The sequence below is a fragment of the Ambystoma mexicanum genome, chromosome 4p (genome assembly GCF_040938575.1).
Source record: "Ambystoma mexicanum isolate Mex_15411 chromosome 4p, UKY_AmexF1_1, whole genome shotgun sequence".
In the NCBI taxonomy this organism is placed as follows: domain Eukaryota; kingdom Metazoa; phylum Chordata; class Amphibia; order Caudata; family Ambystomatidae; genus Ambystoma; species Ambystoma mexicanum.
In genome coordinates this window covers 423,500,255-423,526,593 of record NC_090927.1, presented here as the reverse complement: position 1 = coordinate 423,526,593, position 26,339 = coordinate 423,500,255, and positions in this window count along the sequence as shown.

Here is a 26,339-nt window from a genome sequence, read left to right as displayed (position 1 = left end):
CTATCTTGGTGAGATTTGCTTTCTTAAATTGGGACTATTTGAGCAGAGTAGCATTCCAAATCTCCATTTTCTGTGGTTGAAAACATTGTAAGGTGGGGGAGCTATTTTATGTTGAGCGTGGGCTACTTCTGTTCCCTGTATAGATTCACAGGAATGGATCCTCTGAGCCAATTGCTCCATCAAGAGCACAAATAACAGTGAAGACAAGGTATATCCTGGTTTAGTTTAGTTTAGTTTAGTTTGTTTATTTATAAAGCGCGTCCGAACCCTCAGGTAGCTGGGCGCATAATCATGTGCACAGCAGAGTTACATATCGTTACACAAACACCTTAATACACCAGTCAGAGCATACATTAGTCCAGGCTCTGAGTAGTTACATACAAGAATAAAGTTTACAGATAACAGGGTACAAGATAGTTACAGTGGAGAGTGAGGACCAGGTTACAGGGTGGTCCTGAATCGGATAAAGCCAGGGTGAACATTACTACATGGTGGAGAACGGCGGCTGGCCGAACGTGTCATTGAGAGATTGGATGTTTAGGCCAGTAACCATGATTTCACCATGGCTCTGAATGGCCAGAATGCGGCTTCCGATCTAATTGCAAGAGGGAGGGTATTCCAGCATTGCGCTGCGAGCACTGGGAAGCTTGAACCTCCTGCTGTTTTTAGGTTATAGTTGGGGATCTTTAGTTGGTGCAGGTAGGGGGTTTTGGTGGGTCTATGGGTGATGACCAGGGTTCTTAGCTTGATTCTGTCGCGGATCGGTGCCAGTGGACTTCTTTGCTGGCCGTGGATATGTGAGCCTTGCGCGGGAGGTTAAGGGCACATTTTAGTGCATTATTTTGCAGGATGTGGAGCCTGTTCAGGTTTTTTGTGGTAGAGCCTAGGTAGAGTGTGTTGCAATAGTCTAATTTAGACAATATCAACGCTCTTGATAAGGTGAGGCAACTAGAGGTGGAGAGAAAAGGCCTACAGGCATTGATCAATTTATTGGTGTAGGTGGTGGCTGAGATGGTGGAGTTTATTTGTTTTTTTAGTGACAAGGTGGAGTCGAGGTACACACCTAGTGTTTTGACCTCTTTGGAGACTTTTATGATGTTTTTGTCAATGGTAAAGGATTGATACCTTTGGTCTAGTTTGTTGAGGCGAGCCTGGGAGCCTACGATAAGCAGTTCTGTCTTATCGTCGTTGAGGCAAAGACTGTGTGTGGCCATCCAAGCTTGGATTTCTAAGTAGATTTCATTAAGCTTAGCGACATCCTCTTCATAGCTGCCAGCGAGAGTGATGAGGACCTGGGTGTCGTCTGCATAATTAGTGTAGCTGACACCCAGATCGTCAAGTCGGTCAAAGAGGAGCTTTGTGAAGATATTGTAAAGTGTGGGGGAAATGCAGGAGCCTTGGGGCACTCCACATGTGATTGGGATAGGGTCTGCAGCCGCAGTGGGGGCGAAGACCCTAGTCGACCTGTCAGACAAGAATGACTGGATCCACTTAGTGGCATTCTGAGAGAATGCAGCAGCCGAGGAGAGGTGTTGAGTGAGGATCTGGTGGTCAACCAGATCGAAGGCAGCAGATAGATCCAACAAGAGCAAAATGGCCAGTTTGCCCTTATCTTTGGCATCATCCATTTGGATTTTTAGATCCAAGAGGGCAGTTTCAGTCCCGTGCCTTGGTCTAAAGCCGGATTGTCGCAGGCCTAGGAGGTTGTTGTCTTCCAAATGTTGTTGTATTTGGAGGTAGGCAACCCTGTCTAAGATTTTGAGGAGAAATGGGACTGTGTTGATGGGCCTGTAATTTGTGGGGACGTTGGGGTCTAGGTTGGGTTTTTTGAGCAGGGCTAGGACCCACGCTTCTTTAAGGTTATTGGGGACCACTGAGTTTTTGAAGGAAGCATTGATCAAGGAGGTGATGAGAGGGGCTAACTCATTAGCCCCGTCTTTGATGACGGAGGAGGGACAAATGTCACCTTTGCAGTTGGATGGTTTGAGACTGGCGATTATCTTGATTACTTCCTCTTCTGTGACTGGTGAGAAGTGGAAGGAAGGGCAATTAGCAGTGGTGTGGTTTATTATGCTAATGGGATTCTGTTTGGAGGCGAGGTTGGCTTTTTTTGCTTCTATCTTAGTTTGTAGGAGGGCAATTTTATTAGCGAGGGCCAGCTGGATATTATTGCACCAGGCCTTGTCTTTAATGCAGTCCTCTGAAGGAGGCAGTGGTGATTCGAGTTCCCTTAGTATAGAGAATAGTTCTTTAGTGCCAGATTTGGCGTTTTGTATTCTCATGTTATAGATCTCTTTTTTAGCATTTAAGATGGCGGATTTGTAGGTTGGCTGCCCAGTGTCAGTGAGATTGGGTTAGATAGTTGACCGTTTAATTTGATATGGGTGGTTGGGTGAACATAACTAGAACACAGATACTTAATAAAGTTGGTGCCAAAGCCGGTGAGGTGTACATTCAAAATATAAATCTAATTGATATGATTTAACGCCTTCTCTGCTTCAAAAGATAGCACAGTTGGTAAATGATATCTATCGCTCCGTGTACATTATAGTGAGCTTGAAGAGTGAAAGGTCCTCCATACCATGGGGGACAACAACAGGGCACACTAAAGTCTAATAGGCAATAACACGATGTCCTAAAACATAATTACATGTGTAATTTAATCAAAGTATTAGATGAAAAATAATTTTTTCAAAGAAATGTTCAAGTAAAAATAGTGAAATCCAAAATAAATACATGAAATGTGTGAACCATGTGTACAAATTCAAGTGAAAACATATACAGGCATTACTTAGTAATGAATTATTGAATACTAAGTAATGCTTGTATATGTTTTCACTTGAATGTGAATGTATTTTGGATTTAACTATTTTTGACTTGAACATTTCTTTGAAAAAAATCTTTTTGATCTAATACTTTAATTAAATTACACATGTAATTATGCTTTAGGACATCATCTTATTGTCTATTAGATTTATTTACTGACTTTGGTCAGCCTATAGAGTGCCCTATTGTTGTCCCGCATGGTTTGGAGGACCTTTCATATAATACCCAGTGTTTGCAACTCTATGACCATTGTCTTTGCCACATTATCGTGAGCTTGTCACCACAAGTAAACCCAGTTCGGTCTATTTGCATGAGGCCTGGAAGAACAGTTGTTAGGCCATTTGCCAGTATGTTATAGTATATCCAGGTGTCACAGTTTATCACTGCCATGGCTCTGTATGATTCACATTTTGTCACATCCTACCCCAGTTTCAAAGGCAACGATAAGGTTGATTGTCCCATCGAAGGAGTAGTTGCTTCCATTGTTAAAAAAAAAAAACTGTTAAAGAGAGTGACAAAATGTGGCCTTAAAATGGAAGAGAATTGTTTGTGGAAACGGGCCAAGAGTCCACCCAGACCCAGTCCATTATTAGTTGAAGGATTAGTTGTCTCCGTTATTAAAAACGTTTAAAGAGGGTGACAAAGTGTGATGTTAAAATGAAAGAGATTTTTTTGTACAAACAGGCAGAGAGTCAATCCAGCCCCAGAGCCTTATTAGTTGGTAGGTTCCAGAGCCTCCCTAGCTCGAAGGAATAAAGATGGAAGATTAGCTGCTTGAATAAAGGGCCTCTGTACATTATCATCCAATTGATTGGCTGAAAACAAATTAGAGTACAAGTGTGAAAGTATCTGTAGTAGGGGATCTGTTACGTGTAAATTGGAGAGGAGCCGTTGAATCTGAGGTGAAGAGGTGCGCTTCTGGAATTGCATTATACATATCTATAATCAGCAGGATGCTTTACATTGGATGCGGAGTACTGGAAGTCCTGAATTTGGATTGGATTGGCTATTGATTTGCCTTAGAGTTCGGCAATCACATTTCACTTGTTGAGGACGGCAGGAGTATTCGCAGGGATCCTGGTTAGGTGTACATCGTGCACAGACAGATGCACAGACAGAGACTCTATTTTCTTTGACAACATTCCCACTGTGAGATATTTTTGCTCCTGAAGAAGGGGATAGTCCCCGAAACGTGTAGAGCTTGAAGCTGCAGTTCAAAATTGGGAGCTTATTTCTTTGTCTGGTTTGATTTGTTTTTCATGCTGGCCATATTGGAAGTCAGTTGATAGCTTTTTTTCTGTACTTTTATGAAGATATTTTGTTACCTATGTTCTAAATTGACAATTCTTTCTATATATAAAAGTGCAAATGTTATGAAATTTGACTGATTTATTTCAGCTTGTAAGGTGTGCAGGGGACGGGAGTGTCTTTAAGTTTAGACACTTTTTGTTTTATGTTTAACACATGCTCCAGTGTCAGGGCGTGTATTCCTCCCCAGCACCCAGAATTGTAATAAAATCTCTCTAAATAGTTATTTAGTTTTTGAGTAATTAGGTGTGCTCTGATAGATACTTCTTTTAGTATCTGTAGTGTAGCAGGTTCTGCGCTGTGCAAATGCCCTTCTCTATCTTGGAGGACATCAATTGTATTTCTTGTTCATTGGACTCTCAGCTTATAAGCTATCTGATGTGAGGCCTTTTTTGATTTGCCAAAATAATACTGTGGACACTGTACATGTTTGTTTGTTTGTTTATTTATTTATTTTGTAATGCGCACCGACCCCTTAGGTAGCTGGGCGCACACAGAACAAGTAGGCTTAAAGCTTAGTTACAGATCAAGTTAGATACATACATACAGGGGATATACATGTATTGCCACTTCCAGGTTACAATAAGTGGTTGGGACTGGGGTTGCATATAACATATTACATTTTGCAGTCGAATAATGTAGTGGGTAGCAAGTATATTGGGTAAAGGTGTGGGTAACTGGTATCAGGTGCAGTCTTAGTACAGGATGGAGCAAGTCAAGAGTCATTTGATCATAGCCAATTTTGAATGTTAAGTCTACATTAAGGATAGGGTTGTTCCATTCTATGATCTAAGGGGAGTGTGTTCCAGGCTTGTGCTGCTTTGACCTGGAAACTTGCACCCCCAGCTGTGGTTCGTTTGAATCTCGGGATCTCCAGGGTGTGGGCATTGGCAGATCTCATGGGGCGTGTAGTGAGTCTCTTATTAGTTCTTTCAGAGAGGTATGGTGGTGCTAGGTTGTTCAGGAATTTAGACGTAAGTGAGACTGCTTTAAGGAGGATCCTATCGTTTATTTTTAACCAGTGGACATCTCTTCTGAATTTGGAGATGTGCTCTCTGTTAGGAATATTCAGGGCTGCTCTTAGGGCATTGTTTTGTAGTCTTTGGATTTTGTCAGTGATGTATTTGTTAGCTCCTGAGTACAGGGCATTACAATAATCCAGTCTGGATATTATGAGTGCATTGGCCAAGGTAATGTAACTAGTTTCAGAGAGAAATGGTTTGCAGGCTCAGATGAGTCTACAGGTGTAAGCTGTTGTGGATGCTAGTGTGTTAACCTGTTTCTTAAGGGTGAGTGTGGAGTCAAGGTAGAAGCCTAAAGTTTTCACCACGGGCATCACCTTGATGGAGTTGTTGTCAATGTTAAAGGAGGCATAGCTAGGACTGTGTTTTTTGAGGTTTGTCTCTGAGCCTAGGATCAGTATCTCGGTTTTGTCGTCATTCAGGCAGAGGCCATGGGATGCCATCCATGCCTGAATGAGGAGGTATATCTTATTCACTAAGGCTGTGTCCTCGAGAAAGTTGCCCGAAAGGGGAATGAGAATCTGGGTGTCATCTGTATAATTTGTATAGGTAACACCCAGTCTGTCCAACTTGTCGAACAAAGGCTTAGAAAAAATGTTATACATAGTGGGTGAGACACAGGATCCCTGAGGTACGCCACAGGACGTTAGTATAGGGTCAGCTGAAGCTGAAGGGGAGAAGACTCTCATTGTACGGTTAGCTAGAAAGGACTGGACCCAGGTTATGGCATCACTTCTTGTGCCAATGATGCAATTAGTGATGTCATCAGTGATGCCATCAGTGATGTCATAAATGTGGTCAAACACTGAGCAACAGGGGGAACATAGTGAAGGTGAACTTGCTCAAAATGCGATTGCTGAATTTCAGGGGTTTGGTTGGATTAAATTTGATCCACTTAACACTCAATTGACCACGTTTTTTTCAGTGAGTTTTAAAGTTGTTGTTGCTATGAATTTTTCATCTGATCACCTTAACTCTCTCCTAACTTAAGTGTTTTCACGGAATTTCAAGGGTTTTGTTATACTATAGTTTCTTTTGGGCCCACTAGCTATGGCCTTCAGCTGTGGCCACTGTACATGTTGCACCAACAGGTTTCTTTGGGGCACACAAGCCATGGCCACTGTCCACGTCATTTTGGCCGTGGCTACTGTAAATGTTGAACCAATAGGAATCATTGATGCCCACTAGCCATGGCCTTCAGATGTGGAACTGTACATGTTGCACCAGTAGGTTTCTTTGGAGCCCACTAGTCATGTCCTCCGGCCTTGGATGCTCTACACGTTGCACCAATAGGTTTTTATGTGGCCCACTAGCCATGGCCCTTGGTCATACCAGTACCCGTGTTTTACCAATAGGTTTCATTGGGGCCCACTAGACATGGCGTTTGGCCGTGGCATCTGTAAATATTGCACCAATAGGTTTCTTTGGAGCCCACAAGTCATGCCTTTGGGCACAGAGATACATTACCCCCTGCTTGCAGGTGTCAAATTACTTTTCTTTCACCCTTTACCATTCTCGCACAGTTCCCACAAAATTCAAATAATAATGGCAATGAACTACATATACAGCAGCATTGAGCTTCCCATTCCCATGCGATTTACCCGGTATTCCCCTGATAATTCTTGAAAATCCCAAACTCTTCCCTTTCCTCACAGGCACTCAGAAAGTGCTCGCCTCTCTTTGCATGTTCACTCCGCTCCCCTCCATTGTATTTTTCCTCCCTGGCCCTCTTATGGCCATTAACGCCTAACACTGTGCGGTTCATGTGATGCATTTTTGTTCCCCGAGGTGGAATTGATTGAAATGCTGAATTTCAGGGGCTTTGTTGAATTAAATCACCTTAACTCTCTCTTAAAAAATGTTTTTTATTGAATTTCAAAGTTTTGCTATACCTTCATTTGCTCAGTGCCCACTTGCCATAGCCTTCGGCTCTAGTCACTGCACATGTTGCACCAACAGTTTTCTTTTGGTCCACTAGCCATTGCCTTCAGCCTTAGCCAGTGGCTATGGCCAGTGACCACGGCCAAACATGTTGCACAGTTTCTTGAGGTCTCAGTAGCTATGGGCTTCAGCTCTAGCTTCCGAACATGTTGCACCAATAGGTTTCTTTTGGGGCCACTAGCCATGGCCACTGGCCATGTCACACCATTAATATGTTACCAAACACCTATTGCCCCCTACCCAGAAGATGCAGGTGCTGCAGATGTTAAACCTTTTTTCCAACTCCTTATTCCTGCGATATCATCACAATAATGTTTTCCAATACAGAAATTCCTGCTGCAGAGTGGAGCTTTACTGATTTCTGCGATAATGAGAAAACATTCTTGAAATTAAAAAGAGTTCCACATCCTCACAAGCACTCAACATGTGTCCCCTTTTTTTTCCAGGTCCCCTCACTCTGCTCAATTGCTTTTTCCATCACTAGCGCTCTACCATTACCCCCTATCACTCATTGCTTCGTGTGGTGCACATTTTCTTCTGAGCATGTCTTGCAGCATTGAAAGTATGTCACAGCTTCAGGGGTTGCAAGGTCTGAGAACGAGGGGGTTGCCAAGATGACAGATCCCATGGGAGGGAAGCTTGCTGTTTCAAGTTTGTTGCCTCAAGGGGGTTGGTTTCACTTTTTCTGCTAATTATGCAAGTAGGGCCTCTGCAAAGGGATGCACTCACTATGTAACTGGGATTTCACTACTCAATTAAATGTGCTAATGTATGTTGTGTTTTGGTTAGTTTGTATTCAATGTTAATTTTTTTTTTTTTTTTGCCTTTAAATTCTGTGGCCCATTGTGGGCGGGTCGAGATTTCTGTATTTCAGTTCTACAGAGCCGACTGACTCTTCCGGCTGTTTAATGCATCCATTAAAGCTGTTTTCCATGCAACTTGTGCCTCGCATTATTGTTTCCTTGGATTGATTTTCTGTATCTAAATCACATTTTTGGTGACCCTGACTTGATATCCAGCCCTCCCAAGGGAAGCCCTGGGTCCTTCTGCTGCACGCTCCAGACTGGGGTACCCCGCCTTCCTGAGAGCTGTTTCTCTGCACAACTAATGGATAGGTGAGCAGATGCTGTTTGTATAAACCTCTGTCTGATCCCTGGAGGGGGGCTGCCAGGCTGGGCGGTGCAGGCAGTTTAAGATGGACATAGCATTGAGGGGACTCAGAGCACATGTTAAGTTGAGAGCACGCTTTGTGTGGAAATATGCTTTGCTGTTTTGTTTCTATTTGCTGTTCTCTTGGCTGCTTAGCTGTATGGTGAGTTTGATATTTTAATGAAATAATGAGCAGGATGGGAATGCTACTCTGAGAGATGAAAGACAACATTGTGTAAATGATAGTAGGGTAAGCTCTCAGTTCTAATAAGAAGGGAACTTGAGGAAGTTTTGAATTCCCTCTTCCCTAGGCAATGGCACAGAGGAAGATCATACATTATTGTGTATATACATGTGTCTTTTTTGGTGCAGAAGTGCAGGGGTGAACATTGTGTAAATATGCATGTTTTATTGCAAGATTTAATACAGGCAATTGTACAAATGGTAGTGTTTCTTTTTCTTCTTCTCTCTTCTATCTGGTTCCCTGCAGGTAATGTTAGTAATATTGTATATAAACGTGATTTTTAGTTTAGATAGCTATTGTCGGTCATTGGCCCTCATTACGATACTGGCGCTAAACCATGGCGCTATTAGCACCATGGTTGGTGCCGGTATCGTAACAAGTCCGCCAATGTTCAATGGGGAATTACCACCCCATTCCAAGGTTGGCGGGGCGGTAATTCCCCATTGAACATTGGCCCTTCCCCATTCCCATTTTTGCCCCATAGGGCTCAATGGGTCTGGGGAAGGCGGTAAATACGGTACCACAAATTGCGGTACCGTACTTACCTCGAGAGTCTCTTTGCGGGTCCCTACTTTAACGGCTGGTCTAGGGGCCATTGTGTGTATAGATACCGCTAGCATCTGTGTAAGTCGCAGAGTTTGGTTGGGAGGTTCTATTGGTGATGAGGTAAAAGCCAAGGGCAGCTGGTGTTGTAAGTTGTTGACAGGTGTAAATAGAACAATCCCCGAGTGAGAGGCAGTTTTGAATGTAACTGTGATTTGAAGGTTTTTGGTTTGGGAATGGCTACCGGGGCAGAGCTAAAAAGACTTTTTTTTGTTTTAAGTTGTTTTTGATCAAAGTATTGTGATAATGTGGACACACCATTAGAGCATGTGTGTAACGCCGTACCACAGTATAAGGAGAACATCTTAAAATATCATCAGGAATGGGTTCAAGGAACTGTGGGGAAAATGTTTTCTCCATGGCCCAAAGAGGGCACCCACGATAAGAGTACATTGGAACATTTTCATACCTATTTTTGATTCATGGAAAATGGTTGTAGAACAAGGGAATGTCTGCAAGCATGGGAAGGAGGGGCCTGCCATCATGAGTACACCAGTTGTTGCCCCTCTGTCCCCGAATGGGTCCTTACCAAAGAGGCACTCTGTAGGATGCACAAACCCCAGGTTTTCTCCCTCGGTTGAAGGGAAGACGGAAGACAGGAAAGTCACAGAATAACCCTGGGGAGTCAGTGATCTTAGCCATCGATGCAGGTTATGCAGGCAGGTAGAGGTAGCATTAAAAGAAGCAGAACCATAATAAAGGGATACATTGCAGATTAGGAGCAATTACCAAAAGCACAACTCACATGTTAAATGTACGTTTTAAAACATTAACAGATTCTGAAAACCTTAATTCCCCTTTACAGTGAAACCATTCTTTAGAGCCTTATAATATCCCTTCAATAAATATATGTAAGGATGGAAATGAAGTTGATAACAATATTCCCTTCAAAATAAGAAATGGGAACATTGGGATCTTCAAGTTCCCCAATGCCCGAAGTACTGGGACGAAAAAGAGGATTGCAAAGGCACAAGACTGCAATGTCACACACCTCAGGGAGACCGGGAGGCATAAAAGGCCCCCTGAGATGCAGGCCATAGAGAGCAGTAGTGGGTAATGGAGCCATTGCAGTAACTCCACATTGCAGTTGAAGCTGAAGTAGAGAAGAAATGCCGGACCCGCCGTAGTTTTCCTAATGGATACTGGTTCTGAGAGAGTCTCTACCTTCAGAGTCCTTGATTGCAGAGGTTGAGCGAGCAGCATGAAGCGTTATTTTCAAAAACTTTTCCCCTGAAGAGGTTGCACGGTGGGAAGCAGGAAGTTTAGAAGCCTTCACCACAATAAGGCAGGCTCGGGTGGCAGGTGAGAACCCGAGAGCTTTTGAAGCAAAAATAATCCTTTTCTAACCGGCAAGGGCTTCAGAAAACAGCAAGAAGTCGTTTGGCGTGTCAAGCAGAGGAGAAGAAGCAGAAGTCCCAGAAGCAGCGGAGCAAGCGAAAGCACACGCCAAATCTGGTGAGTTCACCAGCGTATTGTGACCCTGGAGCACTCTGTGATTGCCTGCTGGCAGGGGCGTTGCTAGGGGGGGGCTAAGGGGGATATAGCCCCTGATCTTTTGGTTGTAGCCCCGGATAGAATCTCAGGAGCTACAGCCAAAAGACTAGCCAGCCCCCAGTCCCAACAGAACCCACATCAGCTTAGCCCCGGGTCTTTTCCAGACCTAGCAACTCCCCTGCCTGCTGGCCAGGGCCGGGTATTTTGAATACCAAGCTGATGTAAAAAGAGTAAAGTGGCAGAACCAAAGGTGTTTTGAATATCAAACTGTAGTAAAGAAGACAAAGAACAATAAGAATAATTTTAAATGCCAGGCTGATGCGAAGTGGAGAAAGTGGCAACATAAGCAGTTGGCGAACAGGCCAGCAAGGTGTCCCATTACGAGATTGCAGGTATGGGGAGGATGGTAGCAGCAGTACCGTTCATAACGGTACCATTGCTACCATCCAGTTCTGTTCACAGGTGCCGTCTCACCAGGTGTGCAGAGAGGCACCCGTGGGCAGAACTCGTAATGTGGAGGCATGGTAACAACGGCGCCGGTAGCACTACCGGCGCCGTTGTTGCCTTACTGCCACTATCGTGATGAGACCCATTGTGTTTCTGGAGGTCAGAATAATTGCCAACAAGAGAGAGCAATATTATATGAAGCCAATATAAACAATTATTGCCAATGCCAAAAGAGTGCAATAGCAAAGCAAGTTAAAAAGAACTAACAATACCAAAGCCAAGAGAGGGCAATTAAGAAACAAGTTGTTTTTATAGCCTATTGTAAGAGGGAGAAAGAAGCAATGGGGGCGGGGGAGACCTAAACAAGCATTGCCTAAGCCAAAGAAGAGCAAGCGTAGGAAAAAGCATTATCAACACTTGGTTAATACAGGAGTGGCAATCAAGAGTGGCAAGAAAGAAGCCCTTCTGATAGAAGGTATTCAGAAGGAGAGGAGCATAACCTGCATTCCATGTGGCAATCACAAGCTTGGAAGAAACAGCCCTAATGTGTCTCATGTTTTGCTAGAAGAAGTAGTCAAAATTGATGTTGTGGGAAATCAAAAGACTTTATAAGTTGTGTGAAGTAGAACTGTGCCACAGGAGTACTTCTACTAGTGTTAGTAGTTTTATTAGTCTTGGCAGATCACACATAGGCAAGGGACTTTGTAGTTGTAGGCCTGGCAGGTGAGTGGACCAGGTGAAAAGTAGTGGATTACTGTGGTGTGATTAAAATGTAGAAGAAGAAATGACAAAGTCACCAAAGAACATTTTGAGTTGTGGGGGAATAATCCTGACAAATCTATATTGCTGATACAAGTATTTTGTGAAATGTTGCAGAATCATCTTGACAGAAGCATTTTTGTTAACACTGATGAACTGTGGAAGGACACTTATTTTCTGAGAAACTGTTGTATGGAACTCTCTGTAACAAGTGGACAGATAAAATACTTGCAGAATATTTTGAACTATTGGTCAAATACAAGTGAGAGACTTACTGGAGCAAGAGTAACTTTTTTGGACTTTTGTTGCAAGATGGGATTTCCTTATTCTTTAGAATTGTTAATTGAAATCTTGTTTAAATCTGGGGAAGGGGATCTCACTCTTAGAAGGAGAAATGGTTACCAGGTTTTGAACATAACTGTTATTTCTGTTATATCTGAATTGCCATATATCACCTTGTTGAATTTGTTGTATGTACAAATGTGAGGGACAGAATCATTTTGAAAGACTGTTTGCTTTAATTTATTTTGATAGGCAAGGAAATCCTCATCAGGGTAGGGATAGCGAGGTATTTATCAAATGCTTTTGAGTTAATAAAATGGCATTGTATGAAAAACATTCAGAAAGTTGTCTGCTTCACATTTCTGACCCTTCAGAAGATTTGGAGAAAGGAGGGGTTTAGGGGAGTGATGTTGTGCAACACTGCCCATGATAGCGCCCCCATCAACAACTGTCATGCACAGATGTGGAAGGTTTTGAGGGCTATTTACCCTGATAGAGCAGATATGAACTCTAATATGGCCGGCATGATGAAGGCAGGAGAGGTCCCTGAAGCTTACAAACAACAGATACAAGAGATGTGGTGATTAGAGACAGGGGAAGGATAGGACAAAAACATACTCGTTTACTATCACCTGTTGAGGAAGGGCCTTCCCACAGAAGTACAAGCGGATCTGAGTAAGGTAGTTGGGATAGAAGTAAAACCATGGACTGAGATACAGGAACACATAGTACACTATTGTCACCAGAAGCAGGATAAGGTTATGGATTGGGCAGAATGAATAGACGCAGAGAGCAAAAGCAAAGTTAGTGCAGAAGAAGTTAGCAAAGATGAAAATGGAGGGTGCAGTAATTAGCAGCACCCCAGACGGACAGCCATAACAGGGAGAGGAACCATGCCTTAGAATCGACATGGGAGGACTTCAGGGAGGACAAGGACATTTTCAAAGAGATAGATGGGTGGGCTTTGCAGGGACGAGATCACGAGTGGGGCGGAAATGTTGGTCATGTGGGAAGATGGGTAATTTTGCATGTGAATGTAGGAGCAGGCCCACCACACCCTTTACCCCTAACACTGCAGATTATGACCCTGCCTACCACCTGCAGCAGCAGCAATATGCCCCCACCCCTTATGCTCTGGACCATGCACCGCAACCAAATGCACACTCCCAACAAGCGCAGCCCCAGCAAATGAAGCCCCAGGCACAGATTGCCGCACATGCATCTTTGCAGGTGTGGGACAAGAACACCGTGCCACAGGGCACAGTGAAGTGTTGCACAGGGGCGGGAGGTTGTGAAGCTCAATAATTTCCCGCTCCCAGGGTCTCCCATCACTATGCAATAGGGCATCCCACAGAGAGCTTTAACGTTCTCAGTGCTATCAGTAACTGCCAACCTGGAAGAGGAAACCCAAGTGGGAGTGAAGATAGGAGGGAGAAAGGTTTTGGGCCACCAAATCCTGCATTAGGGAGGGGTTGTTCCCAATGTCAGACAATAGAATGCACAAACAAATATATTGGACATGCAGGGATTCTCTGGGGCTGTTATGGTAGTTCTTTTCACAGAAGATTTACCAATCAGGATAGGCACATATGACTTATCAAACCCACTGCTGTTTTCATGAGACACAGAACAATGACATTCTTAGATGAGGGCCTAGTGTGCCCTACACCAGGCACATACTGCACCGGGGTGGTTGAGATCATCCAGTTGTTGTGTACACACAGTGCTTTGAGAGGGACGCTGCTCCACTCAGCATTATTCCTCTATGGGGTAACAGTACTCTTAGGGCAGGTGCCAGGGATTAGAGTATAGATTTTGTGCTTACCCTCTGAATTCGTATTTAGACCAGCAGTTCAACAAGAAATAGAGACATATTCCATTGTTATGTTACATTTAGCCACAGTGATCACCAGAGCTGATCATGCCATTGTGTTTGGTACTGGTGAAGACTACCTCGAGTGACGTACCATCATCTGTATTGAACCCACACAAAGGCTGAGGGATGTGTCCCACAAGAGGGAAATAGAAATGATCTTTGAGACAGATGTGCCTTGCCAGATAAGGGTGGAGAACAGCGAAGTGCCCCAAACCCTGGAGAATTGCTACCCTAAGTAAAACTGTACCACATGTCAAAAGAAGCTGAGAAAGGCATCTACCCGACCATTGTAGCATTATGGCAGCAAGGGGTCCTTTAGTTATCGGAATCCCCATGTAACATGGCTGTGTACCCACTTTAAAAAGCAAAAACAAAATAAAATAAAATAAAATAAAAAGCAAAAGGGTCATTTTGGATGATGGTTCAGGATTTGTGCCTTTTGCACAGCATTGAAGAAGCATAATTTCCAGTGGTCCCTAATCCTCCCACCACCCTTTGCAATATTCATGTGAAAGCAACTCACTTCACTGTGGTAGACCTTAAGAATGCATTCTTCTCTATCCCACTATGCCCCAACTCCCAGCCGCTTACCACATTCACCTACTGAGGCCCAAGATTCCAACACACTAATTTTCCTCACTGGTACTGTGAACCCCCGAGCATATTTAACAGAGCGCTACAGATGACCTAGAAAATATACAAACACAGAGCACAGTCATACAATATGTAGATGACCTCATAGTGTGCAGTATCACAGAGGAGCAGTGCAGAAACAACTCGGTGAAGCTACTGATGTTATTGGCAGAAAAGTGCTATACTGTGGACAAGGATAAGTTCCAGTATTGTCAATAGGAGGTGTATACCTGGGGCAGATATTATTATCATCAGGGGAAAGAATAACATTGAAGAGAGCCAGATCATTACAGATACACAGACATCCACCATGATAAAGCAGTTTCAGCAGTTTTTGGGGTTGTATAATTACTGTAAAGCTTGGACATGCGATTATTAATCTTAGATGGCACACAGGTACAGCATGCAGAACTACTCGCCAACCTGATAGATGCATTACGACTCCCCACAGCAGTAGTGCTGGTTAAATGCACCATGCACACAGCCAACACGGTCCCGATAGGGGAGGGAAACTGCAGAGCAGACTTAGCAGCAAAAGAAGTTGCATATTTGATTTGATTTGATTTTTTTGCATTTGTAGAGTGAACTGTAATGAACTAAATCATATATTGGCGCAGATGATATCAGCAAGGTAGATGATGTAACTCAATATAGGGTCTCCAAAACAAGGGGGCCATCTACCTGAAGAGAAAGGTTTTCAGTGCTTGGTGAAATTGCAAGAGAGAACTCATGGTCCTAGGCTGTAGCAGTAAAGTCTTCCACAGCCTGGGACCAAAGACAGCAAATCTTCTATCACCACAAGATGTATAAGATTTAGACAATCCATGTGACACAGCATCCCATGCACCATTTTCACAACAAGCAGACGTACCAGTACCCTACAATGCACTTTCCCACACACAACTCCTTGAGTTACAAGCAAAAGTGCCTGTGCAAAAAACAGAGTTATGGATTGAAAGGCAATACTCCATATGCCCAAAAGACCTTATATGGAGACAGAATATTTCCTGCAAGCCTGGCACGCCCAACGCATTGCTCACTGCTGCCCTTAATCAGTTACATTACCCAGCACACACCTCTAAATTCAATATTGCTGCTGACCTGCAAGAATATTGGTTTATTCCAGACAGCCCTGGCCACACACTCAGAACACTTAGGTGAAAATTGACCCTCCCTGAAGGGCCCTTCAAACACCTACCATAGATTATTTGGAAATGGCTAACAGGTGCAGTAATTACCATTACCTCATGGTTGCTGTTTGTCCATTCTCATGATGGATAGAGGCTTGACCCTGTGTCCACCCTGATGCAAAGAGTGCTTGCAAGGCTCCGGGTGTGGGAAGTGTCCCACTGCTGGGGAGTATGTGATGTCATAATATCCAATAATGGAAGCCATGTCTTCAATGACCTTAAAGAAGTGGTATCATTGCTAGGAATAAAGCACGGGCTGTGCAGTGTTTACCACCCAGGCAAACGGAATGGTAGAACTCCTCAATGGTTTAGTAAAGCAAAGACTTGCCAAGTTTTGTGATACCTTGGAAAAGAGTTGGCTTCATTGCCTACCCTTGGCGTTCTTTGATTTAAGAAACCAACTGGGCTCTGACCATCATTTAACACCCCATAAAATAGTGACCAGCTGAAGAATGCATACACCTCTCATAAATGCATGTAACTCATCTGATGCACACACAGCTGTGCAGGTTCTGGGGGTATAGTTTGAGGTGGTATCTTAGGGGCCGAATCAAACCTATCAGATTTATACATCACCAGATTGGGCCACTCCAGCAACAACTCATCACAGCAACAACAGGAACAACAGCTCTTCTCTGGCGATCAAGTCTTCGACTGGCAGTTCATCTGAAAATGGAAAGAACCATGATTCACTGGACCCCACAAAGTGATCTATGCCACTCCTACAACTGTCAAGGTAGCTAACCACAAGAACTGGATTCACCTCAGTGACATCCGGAGAGACACCAGCTCTCCAGCCAACTTCTTTCCCCCACATAAGCAGTAGAAGGAGTACGAGGGAATGGAGAGAAGGGGAGAGTCTGTGATTCACTTTTATGAACACAATACAGCCATTTGGGCACAAGTATAAGACTTCATCTCAGGTCTAAGAAGACCAAGATTTTTTTTTTTTTTTACTGTATTGTTTGCTTGTAAGGGGCATATCAATATGAATATACTTTTTCAAAGCGCCCACAGGGCAGGGAGGGAGGGCGGTAAGTACAATTACAACATTACAACACTCTATTGAAGTAAGTGCTGGGGAGTCCGAGCCCGTGGGTGAACCATGGTCAAAGTGCTAGAATGTTGAGTGCTACATGGTCTGGGCCGCAAGAGGTTTAAGTGCGAGTCTCCAGAGTGGACACAGATTCAGCAACTGTGAGATTAGCCGAGGAGAGAGGGGGGAAGGAGGAGGAAAAGAGGAAAGTCTTAAGCTTCCAGAATTTGAGAAGATCGAACTCAAGGCGCAAGTGGAGGGGGAGGTATTCTAAAAGAGGGAACCCACAGAGGAAAGTGAGTGACCCCCTGCCCTCTGCTTAGCAATACGCTTTACACACAAGAAGTTGGTGCCAGAGGAGTGAAATGGTCTAGGGCGAGAGCATTTACAGAGATACAGTTGAAGATAGTGTGGTCCCCGGGCCCAAACAGCCTTGTGGATGATGCATAGGGATTTGAATTTAATCTGTGCAGCAACCGGGAGCCAGTAAAGTCTTTTAGTGCAGGAGAGATTCGGTCTCTGGGCTTAAGGCCAAGGACAAGTCTCAGTGCCCTATTCTGGATAAACTGAAGGGGTCGCAGAGTGGAAGAAGTAAGATTCAGAATGAGGCTGTTACAGTAGTGACAAGTCTAGAGTGAACAAGGGCTTGAGTCACATTGAGCCTCTGAGGGAAAGTAAGAAAATGTAGAATTCCTTTGAGAAGGAAGAGATGATAGTTGGACTTCTTGGCAATGTCCTGAGTGTGAGGGAGGAAGGAAAGAGAGGAGTCTAAAATGACTCCAAGGTTTCTGGCTTCAGTAGAAGGCGCAGGGGGAGAGCCCAAGGAGGAAGGCCAAAGTGAAAGGAAGAAGGATGGAGCAGGGGTCCCAAAGATTTAATGAAAAATGGTATGCCTTTTGAGGTTTTGCTCTTTTGTCTTCGCTCTCTCTCTCTCTCTCTTTTCATGGTCAAGGTTATATGGTTTCTTTCTGGGGAACAAGGGTATAGTGTCAATAACATTGCAGATGCATCAGAAAATATTAGTGTCTCTATGATTAGAATGACATGGATATCACAAATCCGAATGGTCTACCAGATAGATTCAGTGATGTGCATCACCGTACAGATGACAATTTGTGGTACAGACATATGAGAGTGGTTGGAGGGGAGAAATCAAGTGAGACCTATTTTGTTTGCTCATTGATCCCCATGCGACACACCACGGCCAGACTGTTTATTCCACAACAAACAATATCAATGGTACCACAATATCCAGTGCACCTGGCCATATGCAAGGTGTGAGGTATGGTCCAGGGGCACTCAATAAACATAGAGCAGGTGGGGACTGATATTTCTATATGTGAGGGGACAACTATGTGAAGATGAAGGTTTTTGACAGAGGAAATGAATATGAACAAAATTATATTAAAGCTTCCAGGAAGGGGGGGGCTGACTTTGGGGAGAAAGGAGTTAGGAAGAATGAGGTTGTTTTCATGGCACCGCCCACTGTCCATTGTTCTAATGGTATTGGGAGGGGTCAGCCACAGTCTGACAGATCTAGGTTACAGATTGAAGGAGTGGTTTTCTTTAACGAAAAATGGGTTGAAGGCCTGATTGAGTGTAGATCAAGAAGAATGGTGGGGCTACCTAAACAGATAGTATCAGCAATTAATGGAACCTGTCCTTGTATTTGAAATAAGTATGTGAAGAGTTGGACAAGGCTTGACCAGTACAAACCCACTAAAGTAACAGAATTTTTTCAAATCTCCCTTTTGTTCAGAGGCAGTGGAAATATTTTTTGGGGACTACTGAGAAATGTGGCAAGACTGTTAACGTCCCAACATCCAGACTAGCACTGCCGCCCTAATGGATGTCTATTGGGGGACTGGCCTATATTCAGTTACTGCAGAGAAAGAAAGGACATAGGCTGTTTTTGTATTATGGGGTTGAGAAAATAGTCTATATATGTACCAAGCGGTTGCAGTATACCACCTGTTGCTGCCAAGATTGGTCTCCCGGGTGGGTTTATTAATCCTTTGTGAATCTTTGGTAAAAGATAGAAATGTGGGATAGTTGGTTTTGTCATTTGTAGGAATGCTTTAGTTTTTTTGGTAATCATTTCTTCTTCTTCTGCTTTGGTTAAGAGAAATTCTAAATTGTTGCTGATGTCATTAGTGGGGTCATGCTCAATTTTCATATACACACTCTGCTCATTCAATTGCCTATTACATTCCTTTTCGTAATCATATGTATTCTGTATCACCAACGCCCCTCCTTTTCCTTTGCCTATGTATCAGCCTGTAACAAATTGGTGACGTTTAACCAATTGTTACCAGAAAAAGGAAAGTAAATAATATAAAAGAAAAGAAGGATTTTATCAATAAAAGAACTTCGCAGAAACACTTTTTGAAAAAGTTTTTACTTTGAATAATGATACAACATGAATGATACAAACCCTTTGGGTATTTTAGGAGTGTGGCCCACACCGATGGCTAAACAGCCTAGGTCCTTTCTTTCTCTGCATATAACAAGTGCCCCACACAGAGGTACTGCATAGTGGGCTGCACCCTTTGAAGATTTACTACATATGAATTCGGAGTAGCAACAAAACAATCCAGCAATCACAAACGAAACAAGCTGTGCACCTTCTCTCCTCTCTTCAATTCTATATTCAGTTACTGCCTTCTCTGGGAGGTGTATGTTCATTGGCAACCCTGCAATCTCCGATGCTGGTGGTCCTAGACACCAATTCTATGTCAAGACTGTAGTCTCAGATTATGCTTCCTCTAAACTTAACTTCTCAATCACCATATTAAATGCAACAAAATAATACATATAACAAACCAAATAAACTACACATCTCAACAATGATTGGTGTGCACTGACATGTGACTTCTTTTAACCAATCCCATGTTCCTACACATCGTTAAACTCTGCATCCCTTGTGACCTCTTTCTCTTTCCTTGCTGCTCTAGCAGCAGGATAAGTATATTTTTAATGTCTTGTCATTACGTGTGATTGTGCATTTAGTGGCAGCTCCACGCTTGTGTGAAATGGCAGATTGTTTCAGTGTGAGCGCAGGGAAAGACAGCAGTGTACAGAGGAACATTTCCATGTGGGGGCGGGATGCAACAGGGATTCTGTTCCAGTGCCCGTGAAGGTAGGGCCACCTGGCAGGGAGCACCTTGTCGTGGAAGAGTGTGCCAGCGTGACAGGCCCCTGCTTGTTTGTTTGTTTGTTTATTTTATTTGTATGGCGCTCCAAACCCGGAGGTAGAAGGGCGCTTAAGAATATGGTTACAGTGTGCATACTTCGTACAGGTTTATAATATATACATATATATACAGTTGTTAATAAACAGAGCATATGCAGTGCGTACAATATACAATTTTCAGAATAAATACAGTGTCTAAGCCAGTATCCGCACGGGTCTAGAGTTAGTGGTGTTATTCTTTGTTTAGCAGCCATCTGATGACCTGCTTCCTAATGATCTGGAAGGATTCGACAGTTTTGATGTTAAGCGGTAGGGAGTTCCAGAGTTGGGGGGCCAGCACTGTGAAGCTTACCCCTCCCGCTCTTTTTAGGTGGAACCTGGACACTAGTAGGCAAAGAGTGTTGGAGGATCTGGTGAGTCTGGTGGCAGGTTTCAGGGTGAGTTTATTAGCTAGATAAGGTGGTGCTAGGTGATTGAGGGTTTTGTACGTGAGGCAGATGATTTTTAGATCAATGTTTTGGCGTATGGAAAGCCATTTGCAGGCTTTCCTAGTGGCAGAGATATGCTCTTGTCTGGGAATGTTGAGGGGTGCGCGTAAGGCGTTATTTTGTATTACCTGCAATTTATTGAGTACGGATTGATTAGCGCCTAGGTACAGGCTGTTACAGTAATCCAGTTTGGATTGTATTAGGGCCCTGGCAAGGGTGAGGCAGATGTTGGGTGATAGGAAGGGTCTGCTGGCCCTAATGAGCTTGCCGGTATAGGCAGCGGCTGAGGCGATCATATTGGTGTGTTTGCTGAGGTTGGAGTTGGCATCTAGATAGAAACCCAGGGTTTTTACGCTTTTGGCTATGGGAATGGGATGACCATCGATGGTGATGTTATTATAGCAAGGGTCAAGTTTAGTTAGAGTGTTGGGGGAGCCGACAATTAGGAGCTCTGTTTTCTCATCATTCAGGCAGAGACCATGGGAGGCCATCCATGCCTGAATGATGGAGAATATTTTGTTGATCCGGACGGAGTCGTCTTGGTAATTACCAGAGATAGTGAGGAGTATCTGGGTGTCATCTGCGTAGTTTGTGTAGGTGACACCCAGATGATCCAGTTGGTCAAATAGAGGCTTTGTAAATATGTTATACAAAGTGGGGGATACACAGGAACCTTGTGGGACCCCGCATGTGATGGGGGTGGGGTCTGCTGCAGCTGTGGTGGAAAAGACTCGTATGGTTCTGTTAGCCAGGAAGGATTGTATCCATGTGATGGCAGGGGAGGAGAAGTGGGCTGCGGTGGCAAGGTGATTACAGAGGACCTCATGGCTGACCAGGTCAAAGGCCGCTGAGAGGTCTAGGAGGAGTAGGATTGCCTTTGTCTTTAATTTCATCAATCTGGCTTTTGAGATCAACAAGGGCGGTTTCAGTTCCGTGTTGAGGTCTGAAGCCAGATTGACGTATTCCTAGTAGTTGGTTGGATTCCAGGTATTCCTGAATTTGGATGTAGGCGACTCTGTCCAGGATTTTCAGTAGGAAGGGGACTGTGGTGATGGGCCTGTAGTTTGTGGGTGTGGCTGGGTCGAGGGATTGTTTTTTCAGGAGGGGGAGAACCCATGATTGTTTTAAGTTGCTGGGGATGGAGCTACTGGTGAAGGATAGGTTGATGAGTTTGGTGATGAAGGGGGAGAGCTCTCTGGCTGCATCTTTTATGATTTGAGCCGGGCAGCTGTCTCCTTTACAGTTAGAGGGTTTCAGGGATGTGATGATTTTTTGAACTTCCGGTATGGTGACTTTTTTGAACGAGAAGCCTGCGCTAGTGTAGTTAGGTGTGGGTAGGCTAAGGTTGGTGACATTGTTGTTGAGTTGTTGCCGTTTGTTTTCGATTTTAGTTTGGAGTCCTAAAATTTTATTGATGAGGGCGTTCTGGATGTTGGTGCACCAGGGTTTGTCTTTCGGGCAGGTTTCCGGGGGCGAAATAGGGTTTTCTAGTTCCTTCAGAATTTTGAATAATTCTTTAGTGGAGGATCCTGCCTGAGTGATCCTGGTGTTGTAATTATCTTTTTTGGTCCGGATTATCTCGCTTTTGTAAAGTGAGGATAAGTTAGTGAGGTTGGATTTGTTTACTGCAGTGGGGTTAGTCTTCCAGGTGAGGTGAGCCTTAGCTTTCTTTTTTCTAAGTAGTTTGAGCTCAGGGGTGTACCATGAGTTCAGATGAGCTTTGGGTTTAGCTTTGCGTATTTTCAAGGGGGCAACGGTGTCCATTGCTTTGGCCATGGAATCATTGAAGGTGTCAATCAGCAGGTTTAAGTCAGCGTTAGCTGGGAGGGCATTGAGGGTAGGTAAGACCAGTGGTAGTAGGGCTTCAGCAGTGATGTTGCGTTTATTCCTGGTGGGGTATGCTGGTGCCATGGGGTGCTTATTGGGCAGTACCTGATTGGTGTTAACCTCAAGGGGGATCATGTGGTGATCGGTCCATGCCAGAGGTTGGGGGTCTTTGCAGGTTGTGTTGCAATTGTGGGTTGCTACCCAATCAAGGGTTCTGTCTTTTTGGTGGGTAGGGAGTACAATGAGTTGAGTGGGACCCTGATCGGTTAGGGCATTGGCCAGGGATGCAGCAGGTGCGTCGTTTGGGTCTTGGTAGCCGAGGTTGAAGTCTCCGAGGATCATGAATTGTGCTGTTGGTTTGGAAATTTTGGTGATGAGGGATGTGATGTCTTCTTCGAAGATCCCAGGGGGACCTGGGGGTCTGTATATGAGGTGGATAGTTATCGTGGCTGTGGGGGAGGTTTGTAGTTTGGTTGTGAGTAACTCGCAGGAAGTTAATGCGACTGTGTCGGTTAGTCTGAGGCCAAGAGCGGATTTGGAAATGATTGCTACGCCTCCACCTCTGGCGTTAGGTCTGTCCGCTCTGAGGATAGTGTATTTGTCTGGGATGGCTAGCGATAAATAAGGTCCGGACGCCTCATGAAGCCAAGTTTCTGTTAGGGCTAAGAAGTCAAGGTCATTGGTAAGGATGATGTCTGCAATTTCTGTGGGGTGGGCAGCCAGGGATCTGACGTTGAGAAGGGCGCCTTTTAGTGGGGGAGGAGTGGGTTTGCTTGGTGCAATGTGCTTTGTATTAGTTTTGGTGTAAGGTCTGGAGTAAGGTTTAGAGTTTGTGGTGGGGAGCCTGGAGCCTAATCTTTTGTTGCGGGTTGTGATGTTGGGAATAAGGGAGAGGGGGGTTGGTCCGGGCGGCTTAAAGCGGGTGAGAGGTTTGGTGGTCGATTTGGTTTTGTTAGACTTAGCAGTGGGACTGTGGTGGCTGTTGGTGGGTAGGCCATGGATGGCGATGGATGTGGAGGTGAGGGGGTGGTGGTAAGTGGAGGGGAAAGGGGGTGTGGAGGGTAGGAACGGAGTGGGGCAGGGGATGGGGTGGTGTCTGGGGCACCCTAGTTTAGCCAGGCCGTCCTGATGGGCTATGTAGCTATTGTTGCTACAGGGTACATTGTCCTGTATTAAGCAGAAAGGGAACATGGTTAGGGCGAGCCAGAAGATCATGGTCTGTGGATAGCGGTGGTGTATGGTGGCGCTGGAGGGGAGCAGGTCGGACTAAGATAGATGGTGGCTGGTTGGAATCGGGTAGAATCGGTCAGGTACAGCCTGTGCACTATAGTATCTAGGTTGGATACAACTAGTTGTAAGGTTGGAGCATACAACAGGGCACCTAGATGTGATAATTCCTGACATTGACTAAAATGCATATATCAGAGGGTCTGTTAGCGACCATAGGGCACAACTCAGTTCTGGTGGTCTGTGTATATCTGCATTGCATCACAGTATGGTTTGAGAGAGGTGTGCAGTTGTGAGCAGTGTGTGCGGAGGATTAGTTCTGAGTACAATTGTCTGCAGTTCTGAAATTTGACATACACACTTCCGTGACAGTTGGAATCTGCATACAGCAGGCGCGCATTGAGTGAACACATATATGTGACTTTTGACTGAGTCGATTGCACGCATAATGAGCACACATATAATTTGACATTATTTTGACTAGATTCGTACACTGGACTGCACAGAGCGTCGTGCGGAGCACACAGCTCATTGCTGCCAAGGAGCAGTGCACGGCCACTGTACAGTTACCCCTGCTGTCAGTAAGTGAGATAAAGTTGACGGGCACAGTCCCAAGAAAAACTGTAAAGCTGCACAGTCCTACTGGTAAAATACTGCAAATATTGTTCAAGGGATGGGAGCAGGCCCAGGAAACCCGTGTGATTAACATGAATTACAGCAGGGTAAGTGTGGGAACAGAACATGAGCAGCTATAGCGAAGAGGGAGACCACACTCAAGCCAAAAAAGGCTGCAGCCCAGTATGAGGCATGTTATCCAAAAAACATTTGGTGCTGTCTTGGGGCATAGTGCACACCACATGTCCCTAATGAAGGATTGGTTGAAGTTCCCCCAAGGTATGGAGGAGCTCTGAGGTTCAGGGGAGCCTGGTAGAGTGAAAGGGGGAAGAATAAAAGCCTGCAGGGTGAGCAGTGCCCAGACCCCCATCAAGCTTGCTACTTAAAGAGAATGGTGGCAATAGGAAGGCAGTGAGGTCACAGGTGGAGGAAAGCATGTGGTGTGAGGTGTTCTCTGGCAGCTCAGAAGAGCTGGAGCACAAGATCTGGCAGAAACCTACCAGTTAGAAGGAGGTGAAAACACTTTCATCCACCAGCAGAGAAAAGAACAGTAACATTTCCAAGAAAAGGAAGAGAACGGAGGATCAAGAGGCGGACGAGGAAAAGTTTGACCAAGACTCACTCATCCACCGCAGGTTCTTAGAATGGGAACCGGCAGCTAACATAGCAGCATATTTAAAGAGCAGGCTGCAGACACCACTGGCCAAGGAAGCCAGAAAAAAGAGCAGAATGTCCCAGGCAGAATCTACTTGAAGGAATTGCCAAAAAACAGAAATAGATGAGAGCATGCTTATGTTCATGGCCAAATATACCAAGGATGCAAAGAAAGCCCTGGATGGATCTTGGAGATCATGCCAAGATAAAATGCTAGATGTAGTGGGTCACTCACAAAGATCCTCTAGATGACGGAGGAGGCAAAACAAAAAGGGGAGAGCATATAAACCCTTTGGTATTGGCAGGATGGACTCAGAGGTCCATATGCCTATTGGCTAATACCAACAGTGCTATCACAGCAGAAATGAGAAGGTCTATCCTAGTAAAAATAGACCCAAAACTAAGCAAATTGACAATGTCAGAAGCCACAGCGGCAGCCAAAGGGAAATTATTTGGTGATTGATTCATTAAGCAAATAACACGATTTTCCAATACCTACTCTGTGCAGGATAAGGCACAGCCATCCCTTAAAAGTGTCAGAGGGGGCCACCAGGGGGCGCACAGATGATGTGCACCGCCGTGTGAGCTCCGCACCCTCAGGTCCCAAAAGCGCTTTGAGTCCCTGCTTTTGACCCCCCTGTGGAGAAGCAACTGCTGCTTGTGCCACCCAAAGTGGCCCCCCACCCGCTGAACGAAGTTTGGGTGAAAAACGGGCTTCCCATCCCAGAGTAAAGTCCATCCGACAGCAAGGCCCCTCCCCGCCGCATACGCAGCAGCGGCAGCCAAAGGGAAATTATTTGGTGATTGATTCATTAAGCAAATAACAAGATTTTCCAATACCTACTCTGTGCAGGATAAGGCACAGCCATCCCTTAAAAGTGTCAGAGGGGGCCACCAGGGGGCGCACGGATGATGTGCACCGCCGTGTGAGCTCCGCACCCTCAGGTCCCAAAAGCGCTTTGAGCCCCTGCTTTTGACCCCCCGTGGAGAAGCAACTGCTGCTTGTGCCACCCGAAGTGGCCCCCCACCCGCTGAACGAAGTTTGGGTGAAAAACGGACTTCCCATACCAGAGTAAAGTCCATCTGACAGCAAGGCCCCTCCCCGCCACATACGCAGCAGCTGGATAGCGGGACGCGACTACGCACCACATCGAGGAACCCGGCTCCCTCTATGAGCTGACTGCGAACGGCGCAGGCCCTGCTGCGAACCCTCGGCGGCCGCAGCCCTTCCGTCTGTCCCGCTTCGCCTGCGGAGCGAACGACCATCTGGGGCAGGCGAGTGTGTCCGTACTACCTGCGCAGCTACCCGAGCAGCTCCGGGCCACGGGCGAAAGGAAACTGTGGAGAGGGTAAGTGACCCCCCCCCTCGGAGCACGCAGCGGCGCTTCGCCTGGCTTGGGGCCCTCCCTACCCCCCCCGGCACTCTCCTCATCAAGGGCCCGGGGCCGAAGATAGCATTTGGGGCACAGACAGGAACCGCCCCCCACCATAACCGGGCCCCTGCGATAGGCGGCACGTGGCCTCA